Here is a 19,565-nt window from a genome sequence, read left to right on the forward strand (position 1 = left end):
GTTTTGTTGAGTACTTGGGGTTGAGGGCTCTTCGTGAGCAAGTGCAAACCTGGTAGTGCCAGGTCTATCCTTTTCTCCCCCCTCCCGCTGGCTCCGTTAAACGAAAAAAAAAAAAAATTTTTTTAAACGTTCAAAAAGGACGTCCATTTGCAGCTGCTCACTGGAACAAGTCGTCGCTGCTCGGAGCAAGAAGCAGGTAATTTTTACCTTTTACTAGCGGGCAGGGGGTTTCCCTAACGGTCTCCACGTGGCTATGGCCTCGGATGGCAAGGGCGTGAAAAGACGCTCCACGGAACACGTTCACGCACCTAGCGGGGAAGCGGGGGGATCGAAGGTAGAGTCGCCCTTTTTGGGCGCCCTTTCGGAACCGGGAGAGTTCACCGGTTTTTCCTCCGGCGCGGCGGCCTTTCCCGCCTTAGGCGCCCATCCCCCGCTGGCCGCCCTCCTGGTCGTGACCGGCCACATGGCTCGGTCGGCTTCTTCTTGGGCCGCCCTCGAGATGGGAGACGTTAACAGCTTGGTCGCCCTTGAATCGGGCGACAGTAAGAAGTCAGCGAATTTAAAACGCCCTTCTTCCCGCATGGCTCCTTCTCGGAGTTTCGCGCTGGACGCCATTTTGGACGCGCAACACGCTTCTCCCCCGCTACTGGGAGCGCAGATGGAGGGCGCCTCTAGGGCCGCGGCACAGGCTGCAGAAATGCACAGACTGGGGGGTTTCTCCCCTGAGTTCATTTTGCTGTTGCATCAAGCCTTTCTTATGCAGAACACTGCCCGTGCCCACCTCTCTGATCGGGGTGATGAGACCTCTATGCTTAAGCGCCCTTGGGTGGATCTTCCACCCTCGGGGGACTCGGTCTCCTCTGATGTGGATGACAGCAGCGTGTCTGAGTTCTCCCAGAGATCCTTAGCGGAATCGATGGAAGAGACTGATCCTCGCTCAGATGGAGCGGACGACCCCTCTGCAGCGCGGCATTTTCGCTCAGAGGATTTGCCCAACCTGCTTGTGCAGGCCATGAGCATTTTGAAGATTGCCTCTCCGGAGGAAGGCTCTCTCTCAGCCTCTACTGGCTCCGCCATTATGCTGGGAACGAAGCGCCCGCCTAGTACCTTCCACGTTCATGAAGCCATGCAGACCTTAATTTCAGCGCAATGTGTTTAAAACCTCCTTATTCTCTTAGGTTATACAAATCAGATTCACAATATTCAGCAAGAAAGAATAAAAAAAAACTTTTATTTTTTTCAACTGTCCTCCCTTGGACAGAGGCTGTATAAGAACATTATACAGGAAGCAAAATCAACATACTTACAAGAGTCAAATCAAAAGCTTGTAACCTTTTTGCTTAGCTTTCAGCTTTCACAGTATCATTTATATACATCTTCACACAATGGTTAGCACATTATCACGTACGTCAGCATTATTCCCACATTACTTAGCCCTTTTGCTCTTTTCTGCAACTGTCAGTTACATTCTTTCCGGGCTTCTCACACCTTCTGCTACACCCGCTCACCTGCTCAACATCCTTTCTCTGTTCTCACATGTCTCTTATGACTCATTGGTCATGCTGGTCTCTGATTGTCTGCTCCCACAATCTGCAGCTCTCCATTATGTCAGCTATTTACAGCTTTTAACATTATACATAGTAACATAGTAGATGACGGCAGAAAAAGACCTGCACGGTCCATCCAGTCTGCCCAACAAGGTAACTCATATTTGCTGCTTTTGGTGTATACCCTACTTTGATTTGTACCTGTGCTCTTCAGGGCACAGACCGTATAAGTCTGCCCAGCACTATCCCCGCCTCCCAACCACCGGCTCTGGCACAGACCGTATAAGTCTGCCCAGCACTATCCTCACCTCCCAACCATCAGCCCTGCCTCCCAACCACCGGCTCTGGTACAGACCGTACAAGTCTGTCCAGCACTATCCCCGCCTCCCAACCACCAGTTCTACTATTACTACTACTACTATTTAGCATTTCTATAGCGCTACAAGGCATACGCAGCGCTGCACAAACATAGAAGAAAGACAGTCCCTGCTCAAAGAGCTTACAATCTAATAGACAAAAAATAAATAAAGTAAGCAAATCAAATCAATTAATGTGAACGGGAAGGAAGAGAGGAGGGTAGGTGGAGGCGAGTGGTTACAAGTGGTTACGAGTCAAAAGCAATGTTAAAGAGGTGGGTTTTCAGTCTAGATTTAAAGGTGGCCAAGGATGGGGCAAGACGTAGGGGCTCAGGAAGTTTATTCCAGGCGTAGGGTGCAGCGAGACAGAAGGCGCGAAGTCTGGAGTTGGCAGTAGTGGAGAAGGGAACAGATAAGAAGGATTTATCCATGGAGCGGAGTGCACGGGAAGGGGTGTAGGGAAGGACGAGTGTGGAGAGATACTGGGGAGCAGCAGAGTGAATACATTTATAGGTTAGTAGAAGAAGTTTGAACAGGATGCGAAAACGGATAGGGAGCCAGTGAAGGGTCTTGAGGAGAGGGGTAGTATGAGTAAAGCGACCCTGGCGGAAGATGAGACGGGCTGCAGAGTTTTGAACCGACTGGAGAGGGGAGAGGTGACTAAGTGGGAGGCCAGCAAGAAGCAGATTGCAGTAGTCTAAACGAGAGGTGACAAGAGTGTGGATGAGGGTTTTGGTAGAGTGCTCGGAAAGAAAGGGGCGGATTTTACGGATGTTGTAAAGAAAGAAACGACAGGTCTTGGCGGTCTGCTGGATATGAGCAGAGAAGGAGAGAGAAGAGTCAAAGATGACCCCAAGGTTTCGAGCTGAGGAGACAGGGAGAATGAGAGAGCCATGAACAGAAATAGAAAACGGGGGGAGCGGGGAGGTGGGTTTGGGGGGGAAAATGAGAAGCTCGGTTTTGGTCATATTTAATTTCAGGTGGCGTTGAGACATCCAGGCAGCGATGTCAGACAAGCACGTTGAAACTTTGGTTTGGATGCAAGGTGAGATATCAGGGGTAGAAAGGTAGATTTGGGAGTCATCAGCATAGAGATGGTAGGAAAAGCCATGGGATGAGATTAATGAACCAAAGGAAGAAGTGTAGATAGAAAAGAGGAGGGGACCAAGAACAGAACCCTGAGGTACGCCGACAGGCAGAGGGATAGAAGTAGAAGAGGATCCACCAGAGTGAACACTAAAGGTGCGGAGGGAGAGGTAGGAAGAGAACCAGGAAAGGACAGAGCCCTGGAATCCAAGTGAGGACAGGGTATCGAGAAGTATGTTGTGATCGACAGTGTCAAAAGCAGCGGAAAGATCAAGAAGAATGAGGATGGAATATTGACCTCTGGATTTAGCCAGTAATAGGTCATTGGAGACTTTAGTAAGCGCAGTTTCGGTTGAGTGGAGAGGGCGAAAACCAGATTGTAATGGGTCAAGAATAGCATGTGAGGAGAGAAAATCAAGGCAGCGGCGGTGAACAGCACGCTCAAGTAATTTGGAGAGAAAAGGAAGGAGGGAGATGGGTCGGTAATTAGAGGGACAAGTAGGGTCAAGTGAAGGCTGCTTAAGGAGAGGTGTGACCACAGCATGTTTAAAGGCAGCAGGGACAGTCGCAGTGGAAAGTGAGAGGTTGAGACTGTGACAGATAAAAGGAATAAGAGTAGGAGAGATGGCATTAAGAAGGTGGGTGGGAATGGGATCAGAGGAACAGGTGGTACATTTTCAGGAAGAAAGGAGAAGTGTAGTTTCCTCAATAGTAACTTCAGGAAAGGAGGAAAGGGAATGAGGGGAAGGAGAGAGAGGGGAACGGACTAGTGGAGGGAGAGGTGGTGAGGTAGAGAAAGCAAGGTTTATCTTTTGAACCTTGTTGTGAAAGAATTCAGCAAGGGTCTGAGGAGATAATGAAGGGGGAGTTGGGGGAGGGGGCACCTTGAGGAGAGAGTTCAATGTGGTGAAGAGAAGTCGAGGATTAGAGCCAGGAGAGTTGGTCAGTTGGATATAATAATCCTGTTTGGCACGTAAAAGAGCAGATTGGAAGGAGGTCAGCATGAACTTAAAGTGTAAGAAATCAGCAAGGGCCCGAGATTTCCGCCAGAGGCGTTCGGCGGAGCGGGTACAGGAACGTAGGTAGCGGATATTAGAATTCAGCCAAGGTTGGGGTTTAGTACGCCTTACAGGGCGGGTCATCAAAGGTGCAAGAGTGTCTAAGGCAGAGGATAGAGTGTTGTTGTAAGAAGAAACAGCCTCGTTGACAGACGTGGATGGTGCCACAGTAGAGAGGAGGTTTGAAACATGGGAGGATAGAGATGAAGGGTCAATACCGTGAAGATTCCTAGATAAATTAGATAGGATAGGACGGGACTGGGAGGGAGGAGATTTAAGTGTGAAAGTTATAAGATGGTGATCAGAGGAGGGATGATCAGAGGCAAGGAAACTAGAAGGTGAACAGTTGGAGGAGAAGATGAGATCAAGACAGTGACCATTTTGATGAGTGGGGGAGGTGGAGCATAGTTGGAGATTAAAGGACGACGTTAAAGCGAGTAACTACGGTTCCGCTGCCCACCACCGGCTCTGGCACAGACCGTACAAGTCTGTCCAGCACTATCCCTGCCTCCCAACCACCAGCCCCGCCTCCCGATCCTGACTAAGCTCCTGAGGATCCATTCCTTCGGCACAGGATTCCTTTATGCTTATCCCACGCAAAATTCTCCCTTGAACCTTGGCACAAGGTTCACATACGTGAAGTTCTATAGGATATAGTTGTCACTACTGTTAGACTGCAAGCTGTACTTTAAGCAAGCCTGTCAGGCCATCTTGGCGGTGATCAACATTTTCTATCAAACCTCAGAAACTTCTTGTACGGCTGTAATCTGTACTCGGCACAAGGGAGTTAAGCTTTCATATGTTTCACCCATGTTTGTCCGTAGTGTTCTGAATGTTCAGACACATGAACAGGGACGGTAAGATTAACAGTCTGCTGACACCATTTTCGGCATAAGGCTAGCAGGCAAGTGGTGCAACACAGTAGTAGAAGCAGCAGGACCATTACTGAAAAGAAAAATGTGAGAATTCCTCGTATCCAGGGGGCCAATGTTGAAAATCAAGAACTAATAGTATCCCACCATGAACCATCTAAAATCCCTTTATAGTCTGAAGCATTGAGCTTTGCCAAGGAAAGAACTCGTGACATTGCATTTCTGACTATAACAGATTGATTTCTAATCACAGCACAACATGAACTATCATTAACAATACTACACACTCCTCCTGATTGAGCTAACATAAAATCGACCGCCATTCTTGTGTGCATAGCATATCGTGCAATTTCATCTATTTGGTCCTGCATTGTGGATACAGCAATATTCAATTCGTGAGTCACAACATGTAATAATGATTGTAAGCGTCTTATTGACATACCTAATTCTGCAGACAGCGGGTGCTGCAAAAGGTATCCATGCAGTAGCTGATAATGCATCTAAACGTTTCTTTGTGAGAGGATATGTGGAATTAATATAATCTAAAGCTACCTGTAATGCTTCATCATCAGTGCTTGCAGTGCCTTCATCATCAGTGCTTGCAGAGGGCACTGCTGAGGGAGTATTCACAGACCTCTGGCTGTTGATGAGGTAGCATTAAAATGACATAGATCAAAAGTTTCATTTCGCCAGAGAACTTGTCCATCATCTCTGCGACATGTATTATTGGAAAAACAGATGTGATGACCACTCAAATGTATCAGTATGTCCAAAGATTGTAGCGGGAACAGAAGAAAAAGATGACATCACTGGAGTACATATAATACAGTCAGTCAAGTTCAATGTCTTAGCTGCCATTTGAATGCGCTCAATGTAGGTGTTAGCAGAGGTGTGTCCGGGCAATAAGAAAACTAGGACTGTGCTGAGGAGGAGGATGGTGACAGACAGGGGCGGAGGTCTGCCAAATATGTACCCATGTTGTGTGGTCCGTGAGTCGGGCTGCAGTGGCGGTTAATTCCTTAATAGTGAACGGTCCAATGTAAACCGGATTCTTCCATGTTTTGTGAGTGAAGTTCTTCCGGAGTACCAGTTGTCCAATCTGAAAAAAAAAAAGAAGGAGACTTGTAAAAAGATTCAATACATGAAGATGTTCCTGGCCTGATTTTCCCTTTTTATTCTGCTGTAAAAAGTTTAATAAAGACATGAGATCTGATTTCTTAAAAGAGCCAGTAACAGGCCAGGCAAGGAAAGGATCTTTAACCGCATATTTGGCCAATTTAGCACAGGTTTTTGCAATAAGCTTTGAATCAAAAGGGAAAGTTTCCCTAACATGGACAAGGGGGGAACAACTCTTGCGGCTATCAATATACAAGACATACGTTGCTTGTGATGAGGGTGTTGGGGGTTGTGGGGTTTTGGGACTTTTAGATTGAAAATGTTTCATGATAATGTAGCCTAACCAAAAGAGGAGAGCAAAATAAACAATAAACAAAAATATAGCAAGAAGCAAATAAAGTACAAGCGCCACTATTATGAAAAATAACAGAGAAGTTTTGCTTCAAATTATATACTTACAGAGTCGTTTTCAATATTCAGACTTTCGTACTTGCTCGCCTCAGGCTGGCCATTTCTGAAGTTTATAAGAAAGAAAGAAAGACACATACCTTTATATCATTAACCAAAATGACACACGGACAGGATGCGCGGTCCTGCCGCGGTTGCCAATTGTTTAAAACCTCCTTATTCTCTTAGGTTATACAAATCAGATTCACAATATTCAGCAAGAAAGAATAAAAAAAAACTTTTATTTTTTTCAACTGTCCTCCCTTGGACAGAGGCTGTATAAGAACATTATACAGGAAGCAAAATCAACATACTTACAAGAGTCAAATCAAAAGCTTGTAACCTTTTTGCTTAGCTTTCAGCTTTCACAGTATCATTTATATACATCTTCACACAATGGTTAGCACATTATCACGTACGTCAGCATTATTCCCACATTACTTAGCCCTTTTGCTCTTTTCTGCAGCTGTCAGTTACATTCTTTCCGGGCTTCTCACACCTTCTGCTACACCCGCTCACCTGCTCAACATCCTTTCTCTGTTCTCACATGTCTCTTATGACTCATTGGTCATGCTGGTCTCTGATTGTCTGCTCCCACAATCTGCAGCTCTCCATTATGTCAGCTATTTACAGCTTTTAACATTATCTACAAATGGGATGCCCCTGAGGCAAGCCTGAAAGTAGCCAGGGCTATGTCCCGTCTGTACCCCTTTCCTGAGGGAACGGGAAGCCTTTGTCTGGCCCACAGTAGATTCCTTAATCACTGCCGTGACTAAGGTGGAAGGTGGCACTGCCCTGAAGGGCGCCCAAGACAGGAGAATAGAGGCGGCCTTTGAGGCGGCCGCTCTGAGTTTGCAAGCCTCGGTTTGCGGCTCCTACGTGGCTAGGGCGTGCCTGACTGTTTTGCAGCGGGCTTCCCCCTCGGACCCTTCCTGGAGGGTGGAATGGCTGACCCTGGAGTCGGGTTTGGCCTACTTGGCAGACTTGCTGTATGATGTTTTGAGAGCCTCGGCCAAGGGCATGGCTCAGACAGTCTCTGCGCGGCGGTGGCTATGGCTTAAGCACTGGTCTGCTGACCATGCCTCTAAATCTCGCCTAGCCAAGTTGCCTTTTAAAGGCAAGCTGCTCTTTGGGGACGAGCTGGACAAGATCGTAACGGAGCTCGGCACGTCCAAGGGCAAGAGGTTGCCGGAGGTCAGGACTCGGGCCGGCAGTGCCCGTCCTGGTTCCTCTAAGGGCCGATTCCAGGAAGCCCGTCGGTATCGCCCGGGCAAGTCAGCCTCCTCTGCATCCGCTTCCTTCAAACGGAACTTCTCCTTAAGCAGCATTCCTTTCGTAGGGACTGCTGTCCCGGAGGTTCGTCCTCCGGCCCGCCCCCAGGGTTGCGTACCCAATGACGGGGACCTGGTCCATGGCCCAGTGCAGATAGGAGGAAGGTTGTCCTCGTTTCTGGGCGAGTGGACCAGGGTAACTTCAGACGCTTGGGTTCTGGAAGTCATCAGAGACTGCTACAAGCTAGAGTTCTGCCGACCCCTAAGAGATGGGTTTGTATTCTCTCCTTGCAAGTCTCAGGTCAAAGCAGCTGCCGTGCAGCAGAATTTGAGCAACCTGATCCGCCTGGGCGCGGTGGTCCCGGTGCCAGTAGATCAGCTTGGCAAGGGGCGCTACTCTATTTACTTTGTGGTGCCAAAGAAAGAAGGATCTGCTCGGCCTATTCTTGACCTCAAGGGAGTTAATCAGGCCTTGAAAGTTCGGCACTTCTGGATGGAGACCCTCCGCTCCGTAATAGCTGCGGTGAAAAAGGGAGAATTCCTGGCCTCCCTGGACATCAAGGAAGCTTACCTACATATTCCCATCTGGCCGCCTCATCAGCGCTTTCTGCGCTTTGCAGTGCTGGGCCGACACTTCCAGTTCAGAGCCCTCCCGTTCGGGTTGGCTACGGCTCCACGGACCTTCTCCAAAGTAATGGTGGTCATCGCGGCCTTCCTCCGCAAGGAGGGAGTGCAAGTCCATCCCTATCTGGACGACTGGCTGATCCGAGCCCCTTCCTATGCGGAGTGCGGGAGAGCTACAGACAGGGATCATTGCTCTTCTGAGCTCCCTGGGATGGATCATCAACTGGGAGAAAAGGCAGCTGTGCCCGACTCAGTCCCTGGAGTATCTGGGAGTTCGATTCGACACCCAAGTGGGCAGAGTGTTCCTGCTGGACAACCGGAGCGTCAAGCTTCAGACCCAGGTGGGCCAGTTCCTAGCCTCCTCTACTCTTCGGGCTTGGGACTATGTGCAGCTGTTGGGCTCCATGACGGCCACGATGGAGGTAGTGCCCTGGGCCAGGGCTCATATCCGTTCACAGGATAAATCCCTCCTCTCAGTACCCTTCTCCACCACCGCCAACTCCAGGCTCCGCTCATTCTGCCTCGCCTCACCCTATGCTTGGAACAACCTTCCTGAACCCTTACGCCAAGCCCCCTCCCTGCCCATCTTCAAGTCTTTGCTTAAAGCCCACCTCTTCAATGCTGCGTTCGGCACCTAACCCTTACCGTTCAGTGAATCCAGACTGCCCCAATTTGACTGCCCCGATCGGACCGACCGTTCACTTGTCTATTAGATTGTAAGCTCTTTGAGCAGGGACTGTCTCTCTTTGTTAAATTGTACAGCGCTGCGTAACCCTAGTAGCGCTCTAGAAATGTTGAGTAGTAGTAGTAGTAGTAATATGAGACCACTACAGCACTCTCTTCTGCGACGGTGGACTCCAGTCTCGGAGGATTACGCCGTACGCCTTCCTTTGGATCCAGCGGTGCGAAAGGCGCTGAGCTGGTGGCTGAGGCCAGGCAAGCTGTCCGCAGGAATACCTTTTACGACCCCGGAGTGGGTTGTCGTCACGACGGACGCCTGCTTGACGGGGTGGGGAGCCCACTGCCTGGGACGGACAGCGCAGGGGCTCTGGTCTCCTGCAGAGACGAAATGGTCCATCAACCTCCTGGAGCTCCGAGCCATTCGGTTGGCGCTTCTAGAGTTTCTCCCGGTACTGGTGCTGAGGCCTGTACGGGTCCTGTCGGACAATGCCACGGCTGTGGCCTATGTCAATCGCCAGGGAGGTACCAGGAGCGCCCCTCTAGCCGAGGAAGCCATGAAGCTATGCCTTTGGGCGGAAGCGAATCTGGAACAGCTGTCGGCGGCCCACATTGCGGGAGTCATGAATGTCAAGGCGGACTTTCTCAGTCGCCATACCTTGGATCCCGGAGAGTGGCAACTGTCCGGGCGTTCTTGGACATCACGAAACGCTGGGGCCGGCCATGCCTGGATCTGATGGCGTCCTCGGCCAATTGCCAAGTGCCGCGTTTTTTCAGCAGAGGACGGGACCCTCGATCTTTGGGAGTCGATGCTCTTCTCCAGCAGTGGTCGGCACAGGAGCTTCTCTACGTGTTCCCGCCCTGGCCCATGATGGGCAGGTTGCTAGGCCGGGTGGCAAAGCATCCGGGCCGGGTGATCCTGTTGGGTCCAGATTGGCCCAGACGTCCCTGGTATGCGGACTTGGTCAGACTCTCGGTGGACGGCCCTCTGCAGCTGCCAGCGGAGCGGGGCCTCTTACATCAGGGTCCCGTGGTGATGGAGGATCCCTCCCCCTTTGATCTTACGGCCTGGCTATTGAGCGGAAGCGGCTGAGAAAGAAGGGCTTCTCAGACAAGGTCATTGCCACTATGCTGAGAGCGAGGAAGCGCTCTACTTCCACCACTTACGCCAGGGTTTGGCATACCTTTGCATCATGGTGCGAGGCAGGCTCTATATCGCCCTTCACTGCTCCAATATCTTCAGTGTTGGCGTTCCTGCAAGAGCGGCTGGAGAAAGGCCTGTCGCTCAGTTCGCTGAAAGTCCAGGTGGCGGCTCTAGCTTGCTTCAGGGGTCGTCTGAAGGGGGCTTCACAGCCGGATGTGGTACGCTTTCTCAAAGGAGTTAATCACCTGTGCCCCTCTCTGCACTTGATAGTGCCTACGTGGAATCTCAATCTGGTACTACAGACCTTGCAGAAACCGCCCTTCGAGCCCTTGCCAAGGGCATCGCTGAAGGACCTGACGTTGAAAGCAGTCTTCTGGTGGCTATCACATCAGCCAGAAGAGTTTCCGAGCTCCAGGCGCTCTCGTGTAGAGAACCGTTCCTGCGATTCACTGAGGCAGGAGTATCAATTCGCCCAGTGCCTTCCTTCCTGCCCAAGATTGTTTCTCGATTCCATGTGAATCAGCAGCTTTACCTACCCTCCTTTCGTAGGGAGGATTACCCAGAGGAGTACCCTGCGCTCAAATACCTGGATGTTAGACGGGTCATCATCAGATACTTGGAAGTGACCAATGATTTCCGGAAGTCGGATCATCTGTTCGTGCTGTTCGCAGGCCCTTGTAAGGGTCTGCAGGCATCTAAGCCTACAGTGGCACGTTGGGTCAAGGAGACGATCGCGTCAACTTATGTGGCGGTGGGAAGATTCCGCCTATTCAGCTGAAGGCACACTCTACTAGAGCACAAGCAGCCTCGATGGCGGAGTCCAGAACTGTCTCCTTGGAAGAGATTTGCAGAGCGGCTACTTGGTCTTCGGCTCATACCTTCTCACGACATTACTGCTTGGATGTGGCTGCTCGGGCCGAGGCCCAGTTTGGGGCTTCAGTGTTGCGTTCAGGGATTTCCATGTCCCGCCCTGGGTGAGTACTGCTTCGGTACATCCCACCAGTCTATGGATTGATCGGCTTGATGATAGGGAAGGTAAAATTATGTATCATACCTGATAATTTTCTTTCCCTTAATCATAGCCTATCAATCCATAGCCCCTCCCAGATATCTGTATTGTTTGTGTTCTGGTTATATTTCAGGTTCAAGTTCAGTCTTCATTTCCTGTTCATGAGGACTTCGTGTTCAAGTTCTTCCAATTGAAGTCTCTTCGAGTTGAGACGATTTTCTGTTACAGTGAGCTGCTGCTTCCTCTCCCCCCGTTTCGGCGGTGGCTGGATTGATAACTAAATTATGCCGGCGCTCCCTCCCGCTTCGTGCGGCTGTAGGGTAGCTTTGTATCCCTCCCGCTTCGGCAGTGTTAGGGTAAGCCAGCTTCTCCCGCGGTTGCGGTACCAGGATAAGCCAGTTCCCCCCGCGTCGATGGGTGTGGTTTCCCGCCCACCGCCCCGGCAGTGGTGCGCTGGAATATTTCCCCTCCCCCGCTTCGGCGGTGGTGAGCTGGGCAGTGTCCCTTTGTGGGTGTAATTCTCAAAGTGCCGAGTCCTGCGGATGGAGCTTTGATATCGACATACTGTGGAATTTCCGGCAGCACATGACCACATATAGGGAGGCAAAAGATTGCTCTCTATCTCCACCTGCTGGTAGATGGACACAACCCACCAGTCTATGGATTGATCGGCCGGCTATGATTAAGGGAAAGAAAATTATCAGGTATGATACATAATTTTACCTTTTAGGCCATGTATTTGGTTTTGCCTGAGTAAAGTGGTGTGGTTTGTCTGAAAATATATGCTTTGTCCCATTTGTCTCAGGCCCCTCTGGTGGTCTAGGGGTATAGTTTGGGCAGGAGGAGTCTCCAGTTACTCTTGCCCATTCTGGCTCTCCTCTTAAAATGGCTGCCACAATTGGGGTATCACTCCAGCCCTGTCTACAGCACTAGACCATTAGAGAATGTTAGGGGGGATCACTCTTTGTATTCTTGCAAGTAATGCAGTTATGATCTTGCACAATAGTTTATAAAGTAAATGGTGTGCCAAATAACAGCTTTTGATACAAAATTTTAGCAGGAATTCATGTTGTATATTTAGGATAATTCCACAGAGAGGATTACTAAGGAGATATGACATCAGCTGTCATTCCAAGTGTGACACGAAGTCTGCCACTGTAAAAGCACCATGGTTTTTAGCTTCAGTTCTTATTAGCTGTGGTCATAAGAACATAAAAATAGCCATACTGGATCAGACCAATGGTTAATCTAGCCCAGTATCCTACTTCCAACAGTGGCCAATCCAGGTCAGAAACCTGGCAGAATCCCAGTTAGTAGCAAAATTCCATGCTACCAGTCCCGGGGCACGCAGCGGCTTCCACCATGTCCATCTCAATAACAGACTATGGACCTTTCCTCCAGGAACTTGTCCAAACCTTTTTTTTTTTTTTTTTAACCCAGGAACCTGTTAACCACATCCTCCGGCATCGCGTTCCAGAGCTTAACTAGTGAAAAAATATTTTCTCCTGGTTTTTTTTTTTTTTTTTTTTTGATTTGCAAGAAATCTTTATTTGAAATTTAGAATAAACATACAATAGGTATCAAGCTGTCTTTACATATCAACTTCAAAATTCAAGCAAGCATAAGACCAGCCATCCCTTATTGCTATTACAACATTACAGCCAAAGGTAGCCTCTAGAACTTCAATATTTTATGTCAACTTTTAACCCGTATCCAAACCCTACACCCCCCCCTCCACTTCCCATACATAGGTCTGTTTATAATCTGCTTACTAAAAATCAGTACTCATTCTCTAACATTGCTGACATCCTGAACAAAAGAACTTCCATACTGTCTGTCATTTGGCTAGTTGGCGATTTCTAACTGCCAATAATCTTTCCATCTCACATACATGTTTCAATTTGTTGGAGGAGTGGCCTAGTGGTGGACTTTGGTCCTGGGGAACTGAGGAACTGAGTTCGATTCCTGGCACAGGCAGTTCCTTTGTGACTCTGGGCAAGTCACTTAACCCTCCATTGCCCCATGTAAGCCACATTGAGCCTGCCATGAGTGGGAAAGCGCAGGGTACAATTGTAAAAGAAAAAAAAAAACTGAAGGTACCCCTTGCTGTTTCCAGTGCTGAGCAATTGTCACTCGTGCAACACATAACACCTGCCGCAATAGCTTTTGCTGAGGTACGGGCATGCCCTCTATTTTGGCAGCAAAAAGAAAAACCTCAGGCGCCCAAGGTGTAGAGGTGTGTAACCAATTCTGCACCTTCCATTGAACCGCCCTCCAGAATGCTCTTACCTTAGGGCAACTCCACCAAAGGTGTCCCATGGTCCCCCTCACACCACATCCTCTCCAGCACTGACCCGACATTGTTGGGTATATTCGCTGTAGACGATGGGGGGGTGAGATCCCACCTGTACAACACCTTCATGGCGTTCTCCTTCAGAGGGACATGTATTGACACCCCCATCGCTGCCCGTTCGATTCTCTCCCACCCCAGCTCACTCAACGTCATCCCCAATTCTTTCTCCCATCTCGTCCTATGACATTTATAGCTAGGGACTTGTGCTGCAATATATCTATATATTTTACCAATCAAACCACGGGAAGTAGTTAACTTCTCACACATCTCCTCTAAGGGGCCTTTTTCCTTCCTAATGACTGAGCTGACTGCTTTAGTACGGATAAAATGTGCTAATTGGTAGTATGCAAAATCGTCATTCCCCACTCCAGGAAATCTGGATTGCAGGGCTTGGAAGTCAAGCATGTTATCCCCTTCAAACAGTTGGTCCCAAATTCGCAGCCCCTCTCCATACCACCTTGTGAAAACCCCTTCCATGGTCCCTGGCAAAAATAGGGGATTATAAGCTATCGAGGTCATACGCAAGAGGACACAGCAACCCCCCGGAAACAGCTTATCCCAATAGTGAAGTGTAACCTCCACCGAGGTACAAACCCCTTCATTAAGTTTACGAAAAGGCCGCGGTAACCACATAAGTGCCCCCAAAGGTGTAGCGCCCGAAGAACACTGTTCCAGATGAATCCACTGCCTATCCAGGTAATCCTGATACCACTCCAGGGCTACCTTCGCCGCCCGGTAGTACCAGAAAACGTTCGGGACAGCTAAACCCCCACGCCTCCTATTTTGATATAATAGAGTACGAGACAACCTGGGGTGCTTTCCTGCCCAGACGAAGCGCACTAAACGCTCCTGCAGAGTTGCCAAGAATCGCCTGGGCATCATTACAGGCAGCAGTTGAAACAAGTATAGAAGCCGGGGTAACACATTCATAAGAGTAGCTATTCGGCCAAACCAAGAAACCTCCAGCTCACCCCATCTCTCCAAATCTTCCGCAATAGTTCGGATCAAACCTCTGTAGTTAGCTGAGAATAAGTCAGATAAATTGGAGGTAAGGTTGACCCCTAAATACCGGATAGATTTGTCCGCCCATCTAAAAGCGTGGGCGGATTGTAAATCTGCAACCACCTTCTCTGGTAGATTAACATTCAAAGCCTCAGGTTTAGCCATATTAACTTTGAACCCTGACACTGCAGAATATTCCTCTATTATTTGGATAAGTCGAGGGAACGCGGTTCGGGGTCAAGTCACATATAGCAGGACATCGTCCGCAAAGAGTGCCATTTTATGCATTTGCCCTGCTACAGTAGGCCCCACAATCCTCGGGTCCTGTCGAATCCGGGAGGCAAAGGGCTCCATAACCAGAGCAAACAAGAGGGGTGACAGAGGACATCCCTGGCGCATACCCCGGCAAAGGAAAAACATTCCTGAGTGGCTACCATTGATTTTAACACACACTCTAAGCGAGTTGTAAAGCGCCTGTAACCAGCCCCTAAACTTTGCACCAAAACCCAAGACCTCCAAAACCCCGTACATAAAGGATCAGTGGACCCTATCAAAGGCTTTTTCAGCGTCTAAACTGAGGAGACACAAAGGTCTCTGATTTCTCTTAGCCAGATACATAAGGTCTAGTGTATGTCTGACATTATCCATCGCTTTTCGATGAGAGACAAAGCCCACTTGATCCGGATGCACAAGGGTCGGGAGTATTGGTGCCAGCCGATTTGCTAACACCTTCACTAATATTTTAACATCTGCATTTAGTACAGAAATAGGCTTGTATGAGCCACATTCACTGTGATCTTTGCCCGGTTTAGGTATTACTGCTAACCAAGCCTCCATCATTGTAGGAGGGAGGATTCCCCCAACCCCAACCAGGTTAAGCAGATCCGCTAATAACGGAGCCATTTCAGATGCAAAAGTTTTGTAAAACTCGTTAGGGAAGCCATCCAATCCGAGACTTACACAGAAGGGCAGACTACTGATCGCGTCCTGAATCTCTTTAGGGGTGATGGGCTGTTCCAACAGCTCGCAATGTTGCCTAGTCAGCGGGGTGAGATCAGTCTCTTGCAAAAACTGCTCTATGGTTACCCAAGGAGGGTCTATCTCCTGTTCGTAAAGCGCTTGGTAATAGTCTCTAAAACGTTGGCGTATAAGCATTGACTGGTTCAACTACTACTACTACTTAACATTTCTAGAGCGCTACTAGGGTTATGCAGCGCTGTACAGATTAACATAAATTGACATAAAGGACAGGGAGGAAGTGACGTCACCAAGCAGCACGGCCGCTTAAGAGCTGAGCTCCTACAGCCCCACGGAGGAACTTAGCAATAAAAGCGATCTAATCGTGGCTGGAGAAAAGAAAAATAGCGCTCGCGTTTTGCAGCAACGTTAGAGCAGTGGAATCGCTCATAAAATAAACCCGAAGGTGGCGTACCTCTCACGTTTTGCCTTCTCAGAAGGAGCTGCGGCACTAAGGGTCAAAGTGGCGGATGCGCGGAAGACAAAAGAGACGGCGAACGGAGGAAAAGCAAGGCCTGCGGAAAACGCGCCAGAACTGCAAACCGCAACAGACCCAGAGAGAGGTGTTCCCCCGAATTTAGAAGCCTGGCTCCACGACATAAGCTCCGACTTGAAAGTCCTACGGGCCGAAGTGGCAACGCTTAAAGAAGACCTGAGAGGAGAGATCCGGGAATTAGGCTCTCGCCTAGAGGAAACGGAGACGCAGGTTGACGCGCACAGTGAAGCAATTGGAGCCTTGGACCAGCAGATGAGTGAGCTGCAAGGAGACCAGCACCAGCTGCTAGACAAAATCGAGGATTTGGAAAACCGGGGTCGCCGCAACAACCTCAGATTCCGGGGCCTGCCAGAAACGTCCACTTACCAAGATTGCGAGCACGTGGTCCAAAAACTGGTTAGTGCATTGCTTTCAGTGAATGGAGATAGTGTGGAGGCCGAAACAATACAGTTGGAAAGAGCGCATAGAGCTTTGGGTGCAGCACGCAATAACAAACCAAAAGATATTATTGCCTGCTTCTCCAGCTTCAAACTTAAGGAACAGGTGCTAAAAATGGCTCGTCAGACCCCAGACTTTAAATGGGATTCCTATGCTATTGAAGTATATCAAGACCTGGCAGCCATGACATTGAAGCGGAGGGCAGATCTGAAACCATTCACTAGGCACCTGAGAGAACTCAAAATTCAATACAGGTGGAGACATCCTTTTGCATTAACCTTTTATAAAGACGGGACTATGCACCTGATAAAATCTATTGAGGAAGCAAGAGCAATTTGTCCAGAGACAGTAGAGCCGGAAGAGAGGAGAGATACAGGCCCCGAGAAGAAAACCAACTCCCGGTCCCTGCCACCAAAATGGCAGAGAGTGGGGAAAGGCCCTAGAAGACTACAACGCCAGCAGTCGGCTGCGAGAGTCACCTGAGAACAATTAGACTTAAAAGTTGGAGAAAAGTTGGACTTATAGTTACTGATGTTGAATAAGTTGCTTAAGTTAAGGTAATCTCCAGCGCTGGATAAAAATAGCGCTAGATGAGACAACTCTGTGGGGTGAGTAGACAGCGGGGCGGCTGCTCCTTCCTCTCTACATAGACACCCATTGGTACTCCATGGGGTGTTATAAATGTGTTAGGGGAATTTGGGGAGGGGGGGGAAGGGACTACCAAGGGGAGGGAGGGGGTGGGTGGGGAGCAATTCTGTGTGACAAGGGAAATAGACCTATCATGGAACAATGACCAATGGGAAAAAAGGGACATGAGAGAAGATACACCAACACTATTAGATCATGGGTGATATTAAATGTATGTCGCTGAATGTAAGAGGGCTGAACATCCCCAGGAAAAGGCAGTTGCTATTCCGGGAGCTGTTGAGGCTACAGATAGATATTGGCTTTATACAGGAGACCCACCTCAAACCGCGTTATGAAGACCTATGTAGCCATAAGCAATACCCAATTATACACTTTGCTTCTAGTAATGACAATGCAAAAAGCAAGGGAGTGTTAATTGTGTTCCGTGGTAATAAGCCCTGGGGGATAAAGAAAGTGATAAAAGATAAAAACGGGAGATACCTACTCATAGTCTTTGAATTAACAGGCCAAATATACACAGTGGTAAATGTCTATGGACCCAATATACATCATGAAGAATTCTTTAAAGAACTAGACCAACTGCTCATTAGGAACATTGAGGGATCCTTGCTATTGGGAGGAGACTTTAACCTCACAGTGAACCCATGTTTAGATAATTCCACGACCAGGACAGCTTATGCTAGGCAAGATAGATGGAAGCTTCAAGAATTCCTTACACGCTGGCAGTTGATAGATTACTGGCGTAAGGATAATCCTATGGCACGAACGTATACACACTTCTCCACAGTGCACCACACTTCATCCAGGATAGATATGTGGTTAGGAGATGCCTCTCTCTTGGGTCGAGCTGACTCCTTGCAAATACTTCCCCGCACCTGGTCTGATCATTCCCCGGTGACATTACAACTCCGTGGACTGGGACCCAAAAGACCGAGACCCCCCTGGCGTCTTGATGACACGTTACTGGCTGATCCAAGCAACTTATCCCAAGTGGAACAGTCCATTAAAGACTATATTAGCTTCAATGATAATGGAGAAGTTTCTCCAACAGTTTTGTGGGAAGGCCTTAAAGCAGTAATAAGGGGCCACTTAATAGCTCTCAGATCACGGGTATGGAAAGCTCGATGTGCAAAGGAGAATGACATTCGTCAGCAACTGGCTAAGACAGAGGCACTCCTGCAACGGGGGGAGGGTTCAGACCTTGCGAATCTCACAACTCAGGCTCACGATTTACGATCGCAACTGCACGATCTTGAATTAGCGGATATCTCTGAAAAACTACTAAGGGTGCGCCAGTCATATTTTGAATTTGGCAATAAACAAAGTAGACTATTAGCCCACAAATTAAAACAGCATGCCAGCAGAAATATGATTAGGGGGTTACGGGATGAGGGTAGGATGGTGCATTCTGATTATGAGTTTTTGGAGTCTGCCTTTCGGGAATTCTATAAAAAACTTTATACATCAGAAATAGAACAGAATCCCGAGGAGGCAGCCAAATTTTTAGCAGGGATAGATCTCCCAGTACTCCCGGAAGGTGCTGATCAAACGTTAGGTAGCCCCATCACAGCCGAAGAAGTGGCGCAAACAATCAAGGGACTGTCTCTTAATAAAGCTCCGGGACCAGACGGGTTCACTAATAAGTTTTATAAGACCTTTAGGAAAATACTGTCTCCCCTCCTGGTGAAAGTATTCAACTTCATAGATGAGAGCACAGGCCTACTGCCGACCTGGAATATGGCAACAATAACAGTGTTACCCAAACCAGGCAAGGATCCTCTCCTATGTAGCTCTTATAGACCTATCTCACTACTGGGGGTAGATTACAAAATATTTACAAAAAGTTTGGCCACTAGATTACAGAAATATCTCCCCTTGCTAACTCATGAAGATCAGGCAGGATTCGTGCAGAATCGCCAAACTTTTGATAACATAAGAAGAACTTTGCAGGTTATCCAAGGGGCACAGATTACAAACACCCCATGTGTATATTATCTTTGGACGCTGAAAAGGCCTTCGACCGGGTCCGCTGGCCATTTTTGTTTGCAGTACTAAAGAAGGCGGGTATTGGGGGGAGAATTGCAGAGTGGTTACACTCAGTATACAAAACCCCGAGGGCAGCGGTGCGAGTCAATAGGGTCTTATCCTCCCCCTTCTCATTACATAGAGGTACTATGTAATGTACTAGGCAGGGCTGTGCACTATCACCGCTGCTCTTTGCTCTAGTGATGGAGCCCTTGGCAGCTAAAATTAGATCAAACCCTGGAATCCGGGGTATGAGAGGGGGAGGGATTGAAACTAAAATACTCCTTTTTGCAGATGATATTCTGCTTATCTTAAAAGACCCCCTTTCTGCTTTTCCAAAAATCGGAGAAGAAATACAGGCGTATGGGGCCGTCTCGG

General features: G+C 48.6%; 1 protein-coding gene across 3 annotated transcripts in view; it reads left to right on the plus strand.

Annotated features, from left to right (window-relative positions):
* The window catches only part of PSENEN (presenilin enhancer, gamma-secretase subunit), a 75,052-nt gene that overhangs the window by 44,106 nt on the left and 11,381 nt on the right, over positions 1 to 19,565 (plus strand). The window lies entirely within an intron of this gene.

The sequence above is a fragment of the Microcaecilia unicolor genome, chromosome 8, assembly GCF_901765095.1.
Source record: "Microcaecilia unicolor chromosome 8, aMicUni1.1, whole genome shotgun sequence".
Lineage (NCBI taxonomy): Eukaryota > Metazoa > Chordata > Amphibia > Gymnophiona > Siphonopidae > Microcaecilia > Microcaecilia unicolor.